The following is an 11,747-nucleotide window of genomic DNA, read 5'->3' as shown; positions in this document are numbered from 1 at the left end:
CAAAAAAAAAAAAAAAAAAAAAAAATCATTTAGCCAACTGACACATGCAAAATTTTAGTAAATGTAGATCATTACCAAATTTATATTTTGAAAACAGTTATATCTATATTTATTGGTGCCACCTCTTCTCTTTAACTGATTGTCATCTCCCTGATCATTTGCTTACATTTGTCAAATAATATAAAATAATCTACACCACCTGGAAATCAATAGACAAGAAAAAAAGAATAATATAGAAATGAAAGGGGTTTTTTTTGTTTTGTTTTGTTTTGTTTTGTTTTTTGGAGACACAGTTTCACTCTATTGCCCCAGGCTGGAGTGCAGTGGCACAATTTCAGCTCACTGCAACATCTGCCTCCTGGGTTCAAATGATGCTCATGCCTCAGGCTCCTGAGTAGCTGGGATCACTGGCATTACCACCATGCCCAGCTAATTTTAGTACTTTTAGTAGAGACAGAGTTTCACCATGTTGGCCAGGCTGGTCTCAAACTCCTGACCACAGGTGATCTTTGTCTCAGCCTCACAAAGTACAGAGACTAAACGTGTGAGCCACTGTGGCTGACCTGAAAGCTGCTTTTTTTTTCTTTCTTTTTTTTTGAGATGGAGTTTTGCTCTTGTTGCCCAGGCTGGAGTGCAATGGCATGAGCTCAGCTCACTACAACCTCTGCCTCCCAGGTTCAAGTGATTCTCCTGCCTCAGCCTCCCCAGTAGCTGGGATTACAGGGACCTAACAACACACCCAGCTAATTTTCATATTTTTAGTAGAGACAGGGTTTTACCATGTTGGCCAGGCTGGTCTCGAACTCCTGATCTCATTTTGATCCGTCCACCTTGGCCTCCCAAAATGCTGGAATGACAGGCGTGAGCCACTGCACCCAGCTATAATCCTGTGATTCTTTTTTTTTTTTCTTGGTTCTTTACTTGGAATAATCCTGTGATTCTAAGCAATATTCAAATTGTGTTAATTTCAAAAATTAAGGACTTATTTCCATTCACTTCTGCATGGCCTCATCCAGTTCTGTGGCTTCTAATACCATGTATTATACATTCTATAAAATGGTGAGGACCCATATCTCTCCCACCTCTATTTGTAGCTGTTATCTCCTGGATGTCTAGTAGGCACCTCAAATATCACATGACTGAAACAGAAGCAATGACTTTCTCTTTCCTCTACCAAATCTGTTGCTCTCATGCCTTTCTCATCTCCCCAAATTCACCACAGTCCACACTAGCTCTGTTGCAAACCTGGCAGTCATCCTTTATTCCTTCCTTTCCCTCATAGCTCACATCCAGTTTATCAACTGGTGCTTTGAGGGCTGCTTCCTTCCAGAATACACCCAGAATCTGATCACTTCTCAGTCTCCACTGTCTAAGCCACTGGTGGTTTCCTATGTCTCTTAGACTGAAATCGACATTCCTGACCTGCAGCCCATATCCAAACGGTTTACAGGGTGATTTCAAACCCTCCTTGGTGTCCATCCTGCCACTCATTAATTAGCTCAGGCCTTCTTACCCTTGGCATGGACTGCCAGACCCTCCAGGCTCTATCCCTCTTCAGTGCTTCTCACGGCTACCTCAAGTGGGCAGCAAGCCACAGCAGAGGAGCAAAAACTCCTCTTGGAGTGTCACTCATTGGTTTGCTTTTTTTGTTTTTTAAATTAACCTTGTTGAGGTAAAATTTACATACAATAAATCATGGACAAATTTAAAGGGTATAGTTCATTGAATTTTGAAAAATGTTCAAATTCATTCAATGACCACCAAAATCAAGATACAGAACTTTTCTATCATCCTTAGGTGTAAGGAAGTAAAACAGTACAGAGGCAGGTAAAGTAAAAATGTTAGCCTTTCTCCAACTTCATTATAGCTTTCTGCAAAAACAGCGTTTCCATATGTGTTCCATGAGACTAGTCATTCATAATATACATATATTTTTTGATGGTCAAACCCTGGAATACTGTTCTCAATCTTGACTGTACTTCAGAATTACCTGGGAAGCTTAAAAATTCCAAGTGCATGGCTGGGCAGTGGCTCATGCCTGTAATCCCAGCACTTTGGGAGGCTGAGGCGAGTGGATCACCTGAGGTCAGGAGTTTGAGACCAGCCTGACCAGCATGGAGAAGCCCGTCTCTACTAAAAGTAGAAAAAATTAGCTGGGCATTGTGGCACTGTGTTATCCTACACTGTGTTGGCCTTACTAACTCATTCTTAATTGAAGAAGCCAGACAAACTCTATCTTAGCTTCTTCACTTCTAATTATTTTCCCTCCATTAAGTATGTAGCTGTAGTGTGTGTCTGGGTCAGGATGACACCAGGCACAACCAGGAATGCATTTGTTGATAAGATACCGAGTCAAGTGGTACCAGCAGCCCCTGGGAATGCAGATGTTGCTAAGTACCCAGAGCCCCCATATCTATATGTCTTTTGTGACAGCTTAAGCCCCTACACCTGGTACTGCTTCCTTCTTACGTACTAGTTTATCTTTTAACTTTTTGCTTGCTCTGCTTCTATGAAAAAAATTGCTTCAGCTAGGTTCCCCCTCCTTTTTCAGACTAGGGTATAAGAAAACCACCTAATTCCTTCTTTGGGGCCAAGAGAATTTTGGGCGTTAGCTATCTCTCAGTCGCCAGCAGTAAAGGACTCACAACTCAAATCTCAGAGTGTGGCACATTCCTTTACTTGCTCAGGTATAACATTTGGAGGCCCCAGCGAGATATTATATTGCCACCGGGGGTGACCAGACTCGTTCAAGCTTTCCCTGGATGAACAGTGGGCTATAGGGGAGGTGCCTCCTGAGACATTCCAGGGTCCCGTAGGCCATCGCCTTCTGTAGGGGAATGGATCAACTGCCAATGTGCCCACCAAATTCGGCCCCTGAGTCTTCTGTCTCTGGTCCTGGGAAGGTAAGTCAGATCTGACTCTGTCTGCCTCTGAGAGGGAATCGACACTGATGGGAATCCTCCCTCATGACTCTGTCAACAATCCAGGATGCTAGAGGACAGAGTTGGGGTTTCTGTCAGTAAGCTTTTTGTTGAATTTAGTCTTTCTTTCACTCCCTCTCTCTCTCTTTCTCTTTTTCTCCCCCTTTCTTTCTCTTTTTCTTTTAGAGAGGCCTCTACTTTGGAATTGTAATAAACTCTGAGTGAGTGAGTGAGTGAGTGAGTGAATGTGGAATTCAAGGGGACTTGTGCCTGAATCTCCAGTCTGTGGCTCCAAAGTCCGAGAGGGCCCTAACCTGTGGTGCTGTGGCAACCTCATAAGGCTTATGGCGGTATCGAGCCTAGCTCAATCTGAGTTGGGGGTTTATACCAACCTGCCGATGCCAAGAGGAGCCTAAGTCCCTGTAAGGGGCGTGGCCAGGTGGGCATCTGAATGATTCCAATATGGGACCCCCTCCCTTTGTTCGTCTTTAAAATTGCCGTTAGTGGTTATATACCTAAGCGTCTGGTGTTCTGTTTGTTCCTAATGTCTGAATTTGTATGTCCTGTTGTCGCTACCGTCAGACAACTGGGAAAGAACTTTTTTTTTTTTTTTTTTTTTTTTTAGACGGAGTTTCACTCATGTTACCCAGGCTGGAGTGCAATGGCGCGATCTCGGCTCACCGCAACCTCCGCCTCCTGGGTTCAGGCAATTCTCCTGCCTCAGCCTCCTGAGTAGCTGGGATTACAGGCACGCGCCACCATGCCCAGCTAATTTTTTGTATTTTTAGTAGAGACGGGGTTTCACCATGTTGACCAGGATGGTCTCGATCTCTTGACCTTGTGATCCACCCGCCTCGGCCTCCCAAAGTGCTGGGATTACAGGCTTGAGCCACCGCGCCCGGCCGAAAGAACTTCTTTAAGGTACTCAGTGCAGACTTCCTATCTGAGAAGGTCAAATCCCTTATTTGCCGGTTGGGCTGACCATCCCAGTTCTGTCTTTTCTGTCAAAAACAGTTCAGGTGTTGTTACGGGAACATTGTGAAAAACATTCACCAGTTTGGGATTTCTGGCACCACAAAGATTATTGGCGACTGGATTGTCAGACTCCATGCTCCAATGCCTGGTTAAACTTCTCCTTCTTCTCAGAGTACTGATGGATCCAAAATAGCCATCCTGCAGATCTCCTCGCCTACCTTTTCTGTCACCCCACGACTTTCCCAGTGCCCCTAAATAGGGCATTGTGTAGGGAAACCTATGCCTGTAATGCTCTAATTCTTCTGCACACCTACTACCTTCCCTCGTGGCTGTTCTCGACTCTTCAGAAGGATTCAGGTGGCCCTTTTCCTCCTCATCCCCATCCTTTACCCCGAACATCTCGTTTTCCTGTGTCTCAGCAAGTCTAGCGTCTCCAGGACTTGGCTTTGTCATCCCTCCTAAAATCCTTGAAAGAAAGGGCCGAATTTGAACACTCTGCCTTTAAGATGTGGAGGCATCTGAGGTATCTCAGATATAAATCGAGGAGGGGGCCACCCAGATCCTATAGACCAGGGACCCCTCGACCCCGGCATCCTGCCTTCTCCCCATAATTCAAAGTTCAAGAATATCCAATGTTGTAGCAAGAAATAGTTGCTATGGTCATTTTCTTGTTTCTCCTGGTCATAATCTTTCTGTTTTTCTGATTCTCCACACCCTCAGGCCATGAATACTTTTGTCCATGCTGGGTTTAATATCTCTGCTTAAATCCTGTTGACTTTATTTCCTGAAATGGGAAACTCTTCCTCCCATCCCCAATCACTAAGCCCTCTGCAGTGTATGTTAAAGAATTGTTCTCTGGGCTTCTCAGAAGACTATCGAGTCCGCTTTAAGAAAGGCAAACTCCAGACTCTCTGTGAAGTGGAATGGCCAAAACTGGAAACTGGGTGGCCCCCAGAAGGTTCATTGGACCCACAACGGTTCAAGCTGTGTGGCAAGTTGTTACCAGAACGCCCAGACATCCTGATCAGTTTCCTTACATTGATCAATGGTTTAGTTTGGTTCAGAACCTTCCCCCGTGGCTCCGGTCTTGCACCATTCATAACCCCACCTCTAAGGTCCTTCTGAGTAAAACCCCTTCCCTGCCTCGACCTACTGCTCAAGTGGTACCTTCTGCTCCTCCTGTACTGCCTTCCTCTGAAGAAGAGGAAAGCTACCTGCACCCACTGCCTCCACCTTACAATCCTCCTGCTCCCCAAGGATCCCCCAGAGTTTCTTCATTGATACCTCCTGTGGCCCCTCCATTGCCACCAGCCCCTGAGCCATTGTCTTCTGTGGTCTCTCTGCCTATTGCCTCTCGGCTACAGCCTCAGTCAAAGGAAGCTACCCCACTCCTCCCCTTCAGGGAGGCACCACCCCCATCGGGTAGCAAGCGTTCTGCTCCCTTTCTGGTTTATGTTCCCTTTTCCACCTCTGACCTGTACAATTGGAGGGCCCCAAACCCTCCCTTTTCTGAAAAGCCCCAGGTCCTAACTTCACTGATGGAGTCTGTGCTCCGGACCCATAGGCCCACTTGGGATGATTGCCAGCAACTCCTTCTAACTCTTTTCACTTCTGAAAAGAGGGACTGAATTCAAAGGGAAGCCAGAAAGTATTTCCTTACCTCAGCTGGTAGGCCAGAGGCAGAAGCCCAAAACCTCCTTGAGGAGGTTTTTCCTTCTACTCGACCATAGTAGGATCCCAATACCACAGAGGGAGGAAGGACTTTGGAAGATTTCCACCGGTATCTCCTTGCAGGTATTAAAGGAGGCCGCTTGGAAACCCATGAACTTGTCTAAAACAACCAAAGTTGTCCAGGGGCCCGATGAGTCACCTGGAGTGTTGTTAGAGTGCCTCCAGGAGGCCTATCGAATTTACACCCCGTTTGATCCAGCAGCTTCCGAAAATAGCCGTGCTATTAATTTAGTATTTGTGGCCCAGGCACCGCCAGACATTCGAAAAAAGTTACAAAAACTGGAGGGATTTGCTGGAATGAACATCCCTCAGCTTTTAGAAATAGCCCAGGAAGTTTTGGACAATTGAGAGGTTGAAAACAAAAGGAGGCAGCTCGTTAGGGCAGCTGACAGAGCCGGAAAAAGACAGGCAAAAATCTAGGCTGGGCACGGTGGCTCATGCCTGTAATCCTAGCACTTTGGGAGGCCGAGGTGGGTGGATCACCTGAGGTCAGGAGTTCAAGAGACCAGCCTGGCCATCATGGTGAAACCCTATCTTTAAAAAAAAAAAAAAAGACAGGGAAAAATCTTAGTGCCTGCTCTCCAGGGAACTAAAAAGGAAGAGCCTCCAGCACAGAGCACCAGCCAGAGATCCTGGACCCCTACCAGAAAGGCCAGAAAGGTGAGTGGGCGCCCCTACAAAGGCACCAGTGTGCCTATTGTAAACAAACTGGACACTGGAAGACTGAATGTCCTTTAAAGTCAGAGAAGAAACCAAACAGAAAAGGGTCCTCACCCTCCCTGCAGTGGAGGAATCTGATGATTGATGGGACAGGGGCTCCTTTTCACTTGGCCCCAGGGAGCCCATGGTTACCGCTACTGTGGGGGGCCAGCCTGTACATTTTTAAATCAACACAGGGGCCGAACATTCTATACTGCAAACACCCTTGGGCAGTGTCTCTAACAAGAAGGGCTACTGGAGGTATTCAGGAATATCCTGTCACCCATTCACACGAGGTGAACTTAGGTTTAAAGAGAGTAACCCATTCATTTCTAGTAGTTCCAGAGTGCCCCTTCCCTCTCCTTGGGCGAGACCTGCTCCACAAGTTGCAGGCATGCCTCTCCTTGTTGGCTCAGCAAATTCATCTCAAGTTAGGGGACACAGAGCCCTCTCCTGCTCTGCTCCTGCTGACTGCCCCTCTATCAGAGGAATATCTCTTAGTCTCATTATCACCAATGAAAATTGACAAAACTAACCCTCTCCTACTAGATCTACAAACTCTTTTTTGCCAGGTCTGGGCAGAATCAAACCCTCAAGGACTAGCAAAGCACCATCCGCTGGTAGTTGTAGAACTTCTGGCTACTGCCCTGCCTGTTTGGATCAAGCGATATCCTATGAGTCAGCGGGCTAGAGAGAGGATCATTCCCCATATTCAATGCTCTTACAAGCCAATATACTTACACATTGCCAGTCTGCTTGGAACACTCCATTCCTGCCGGTTCAGAAACCGGGGACAAATGATTACTGGCCTGTACAGGACTTACGGGAAGTTAACAAATGGACAGTCACAGTCCATCCAACTGTCCCTAACCCTTACACACTACTCAGCTTGCTCCCACCAGAGCATACCATGTATACTGTCCTTGACTTAAAGGATGCTTTCTTTGCCATTTCTCTAGCTCCTAAAAGCCAACCTATTTCTGCTTTCAAATGGATAGATCCTGGTTTGGGAGACACAACCCAATTAACTTGGACTCAGTTACCCCAGGGTTTTAAGAATTCCCCCACTCTTTTTGGGAAAGCTCTTCAGTAGGACCTTGTGATGTTGCGAGGCAGCCATCCCAACTGTACCTTACTCCAATACGTGGACGACTTGTTATTGACTACTGAGACTACCAAAAGCTGCTTGCAACATACTACAGACTTACTTCAACTCCTTCAGGAGTTTGGGTACTGGGTCTCAGCCAAAAAGGGCCAGCTTTGTCTTTCTAGGGTCTCCTCTCTGGGATATGAACTAAACCAAGGAAAAGAGCACTCGCCAATGCTCGGAAGGAGGCCATCTTGCTAATCCCTACCCCCGCCACCAAGAGACAGGTACGTGAATTCTTGGGGGCTGTGGGATACTGTCGACTGTGGATATAAGGGTTCATGGAAATTGCCAAGCTTCTGTACACCACTACAGGAGGAAATGGCCCCTTAGTTTGGACTGACACTGAAGAACAGGACTTCAAAAACTTAAAGAAGGCACTGACTGAGGCCCCTGCTTTTGCCCTCCCAAATATCTCAAAACCATTTCACCTGTTTGTCCATGAAAATCAGGGAGTTGCTAAAGGGGTGCTCACTCAAACCTTGGGGCCATGGCAATACCCCGTGGCATATTTGTCTAAAAAGATTGGATCCTGTGGCCTCTGGGTGGCCAAGTTGTCTGTGAGCAGTTACAGCAACAGCAAGCCTAGTTCATGAGGCCGATAAGCTCACTCTGGGCCAGAATTTAATCCTCACGGCACCGCATGCCATAGAGACACTACTACAAGTTATTCCTGGCAAATGGATGTCTAATGCCTGTATCCCTCAATATCCGAGTTTGCTATTAGATCAGCCTTACTTAACTTTCTCCCCCACAAGGTGTTTAAATCCAGCTACTCTGCTCCCTGATCCAGACTTCACCACCCCTGTCCATGACTGCCAGGAACTGCTAGAAACTACAGAAACAGGTCGACCTGATCTCCAGGACACTCCTTTGGGAAAGGTGGACGCCAATGTTTACAGGTGATAGCAGTTTCCTTGAGCAAGGGGTATGAATAGCCGGTGTGGCCGTCACCAGGGAGATTGACATACTGTGGGTCCAGGCGCTGCCAGCTGGTACCTCTGCACAGAAGGCTCAGTTAATTGCCCTCACTCAAGCCCTCCGATGGGGTAAGGACAAAGGTGTTAATATCTACAGTGATAGCCGATATGCCTTTGCTACTGTGCATGTTCATGGGGCCATCTATCAGGAGCGTAGGCTACTCACTTCAGCAGGAAGACTATTAAAACCAAGGAAGAAATTTTAGCCCTGCTCGAGGCTGTTTGGCTCCCCCTACATGTGGCTGTAATTCATTGCAAAGGATACCACAAGGAAAACACGGCTGTTGCCAGGGGAAACCAAAAGGCAGATTTTTGTAGCCCAGGAAGCTGCTGCATTCCCAGTTACCCCATTAAATCTGCTTCCAGCCATCTCTGTCCCACAACCTGATCTACCCAACCACCCGATGTACTCCTCTGAAGAAGAGAAGCAAGCATCGGATCTTCAGGCCAGTAAAAATCAAGATGGATGGTGGATCCTCCCAGACTCCAGAATCTTCCTACCCTGGGCCCTCGGGGAAGCTTTAATCAGCCGCCTCCATTCTTCTCCTCACCTGGGAGGAACGAAGTTGGACCAATTTTTAAGGAGCCGTTTTAAAATTCCACACCTCCAGGACTTAACTGGCCAAGTGGCCTCCCGATGCATGGCTTGTACCCAGGTGAATGCCAAACAAGGTCCGAAGACTTAATTGGGCCATCGTCTCCGAGGATGTAGCCCAGGAGAGAGGTGGGAAGTTGACTTTACCACACCGTGCAGGGTATAAGTACCTCCTGGTGCTGGTAGACACCTTTACCAGATGGACTGAGGCATTTGCCACCAAGAACGAAACTGCCGCTATAGTAGTTAAGTTCTTACTCAATGAAATCATCCCTCGATATGGGCTGCTTTTCACCATAGGGTATGACAATGGACTGGCCTTCAGCTCGTCCATGGTGCAGTCAGTCAGCAAGGCGTTAAATATTCAGTGGAAACTCCTTTGTGCCTATTGCCACCAGAGCTCTGGACAGGTAGAATGCATGAATCGTACTTTAAAAAGTACTCTTACCAAACTAATCCTGGAAACTGGTGAAAAATTGGATAAAGCTCCTTCTTTTAGCCCTTCTAAAAGTTAGATTACAAGGCAGGATTCTTTCCTTTTGAAATCATGTATGGGAGGACCCCACCTATCTTGCCTAAACTGAGGGACATGCAGTTAGCAAAGATATCCCAAGCTAACTTGTTACACTACTTGCGGTCTCTCCAACAGGTTCAAGGTATCATCCAGCCGCTCGTCCAGGGAGCACATCCTAATCTGGTTCCTAACCTGACGGGACCCTGCTACCCGTTCTGTCCTGGTGACCGGGTGTACGTCAAAAAGTTCCAGAAGGAAGGACTTGTTCCTGCTTTGAAAGGACCTCACACTGTCATCCTCACCATGCCCATGGCCCTAAAAGTGGATGGCATTCCTGCTTGGATTCATCATTCCCGTATCAAGAAGGCCAACAAAACGCAGCAAGAAATATGGGTCCCCAAGCCCGGGTCAGGGTCCTCCAAGCTGTGCCTAAGTAGAGTGCAGACACCAGATTAGTTCTTTTTATTTACTTTTCTTGTCTGCTTTTGGTTGTTAAGCCTTCTGTCCCCTCCTAGGCCTTTCACCTTACTTCGTTTGCATCAGGCTGCGTGCTTGCGAACTCTACCTGGAAGGAGAGTGCCTCTGATGAAGTCCCTTTTACAATCAATTTATGTGTTTTACTCCCAAAGCCCAGCCATACCCTCGAAGAGCAGCGAAATATGCCTCTCTGGGCAGGAGCGGGATTCATCGGCCTTGCTGCTGGGTTTGGACACACTGGAAGTGAGAGTGGATGCGGCAGCTCTCGGGTTGCAGAAAAGGGACTCCAATGTGTAGATTTCTCCCCCTGTCCTAGAGATCACCCTGATGCCACCTGCCGGGGATCGTTATGAGTTTTTCTGCCCTTTCTGGTCATGTGTAACCCTGGCTACATACCCGGAGGGATCGACTCGGTCCCTGACCCTTTCTATAGCTCGTACGTCTCGTCCTAGACCATGTACTATGGGAGCTTGTAATCCTATTACCATAACTGTCCATAACCCTGGCTCAGTTCAATGGTACTATGGTATGACATGGGGACTGCGACCCCATATCACAGGGTTTGATCTCGGAACTATGTTTACCATTCAGAAGAAGGTCCTGATCCCCTGGAGCCCCGCTAAACCAATTGGTCCCTTAACTGATTTGGGAGACCCTGTGTTCTGCCCACACCCAGATAGAGTCAGTCCCATCGGCCCAACTGTCTCATTGCCAGTCCAAGCTCCTAAACCTCGACTGCAGCACCAGCACCTCCAACCCAGCTTAATGTCCATTCTAGATGGAGTACATTACCTTCTTAATGTTACTCAGCCTAAACTGGCCCAAGATTGTTGGTTATGCCTAAAGGCAAAACCCCCGTATTATGTTGGATTGGGAGTTAAGGTTAAGCTTAATATTGGCCCTTTTTCTTGTCATGCTCGTCCCCGTTCCCTTACACTAAGAGATGTTTCAGGAAACTCCTCCTGCCTAGTCAGTAATGGGTATAACCTATCTGTTTCCCCATTTCAGGCCACCTGTAACCAGTCTCTGCTTACTTCCCTAACCCTTCAGTCTCCTACCAGGCACCTGACAATACTTGGCTGCCTTGCACCTCAGGCCTCACCCACTGCATCAATGGAACTGAACCTGGACTGTGTGTGTTAGTTCATGTACTTCCCCAGGTTTACGTGTACAGCGGACCAGAGGGACAACTTCTTATTGCTCCACCTGAACTGCGCCCCAGGATCGGCCGGGATGCCCCACTCCTAGTGACCCTTCTGGCGGGCCTTAGTGTAGCTGGGTCAGCAGCAATCAGCACTGCCGCTCTGGTCCGAGGAAAAACTGGACTAGTGTCCCTAACTCAACAAGTAGATGCTGACTTAAGAAATCTCCAATCAGCCGTAAATATGCTACATACCTAGGTAGACTCCCTGGCTGAGGTTGTTCTCCAAAACCACCAGGGATTAGATTTGCTATTCCTCTCCTAAGGAGGTTTATGCCCTGTTTTGGGGGAAAGTTGCTGTTTTTATGCTAACCAGTCTGGAGTCATAAAGGATACTCTTCAAAGACTTCGAGAAAATCTAGATAAACGCCAACAGGAGCGGGAAAGTAACACCCCATGGTACAAAAGCATGTTTAACTGGAACCCTTGGCTGACTGCTTTAATAACTGGATTAGCAGAACCTCTTCTCCTCCTCTTTTTTTTTTTTTTTTTTTTTTTTGAGACGGA

This window comes from Cebus imitator, unplaced genomic scaffold (assembly GCF_001604975.1).
Source record: "Cebus imitator isolate Cc_AM_T3 unplaced genomic scaffold, Cebus_imitator-1.0 Scaffold76, whole genome shotgun sequence".
NCBI classification, from domain to species: domain Eukaryota; kingdom Metazoa; phylum Chordata; class Mammalia; order Primates; family Cebidae; genus Cebus; species Cebus imitator.
This window is presented reverse-complemented; position numbering follows the sequence as displayed.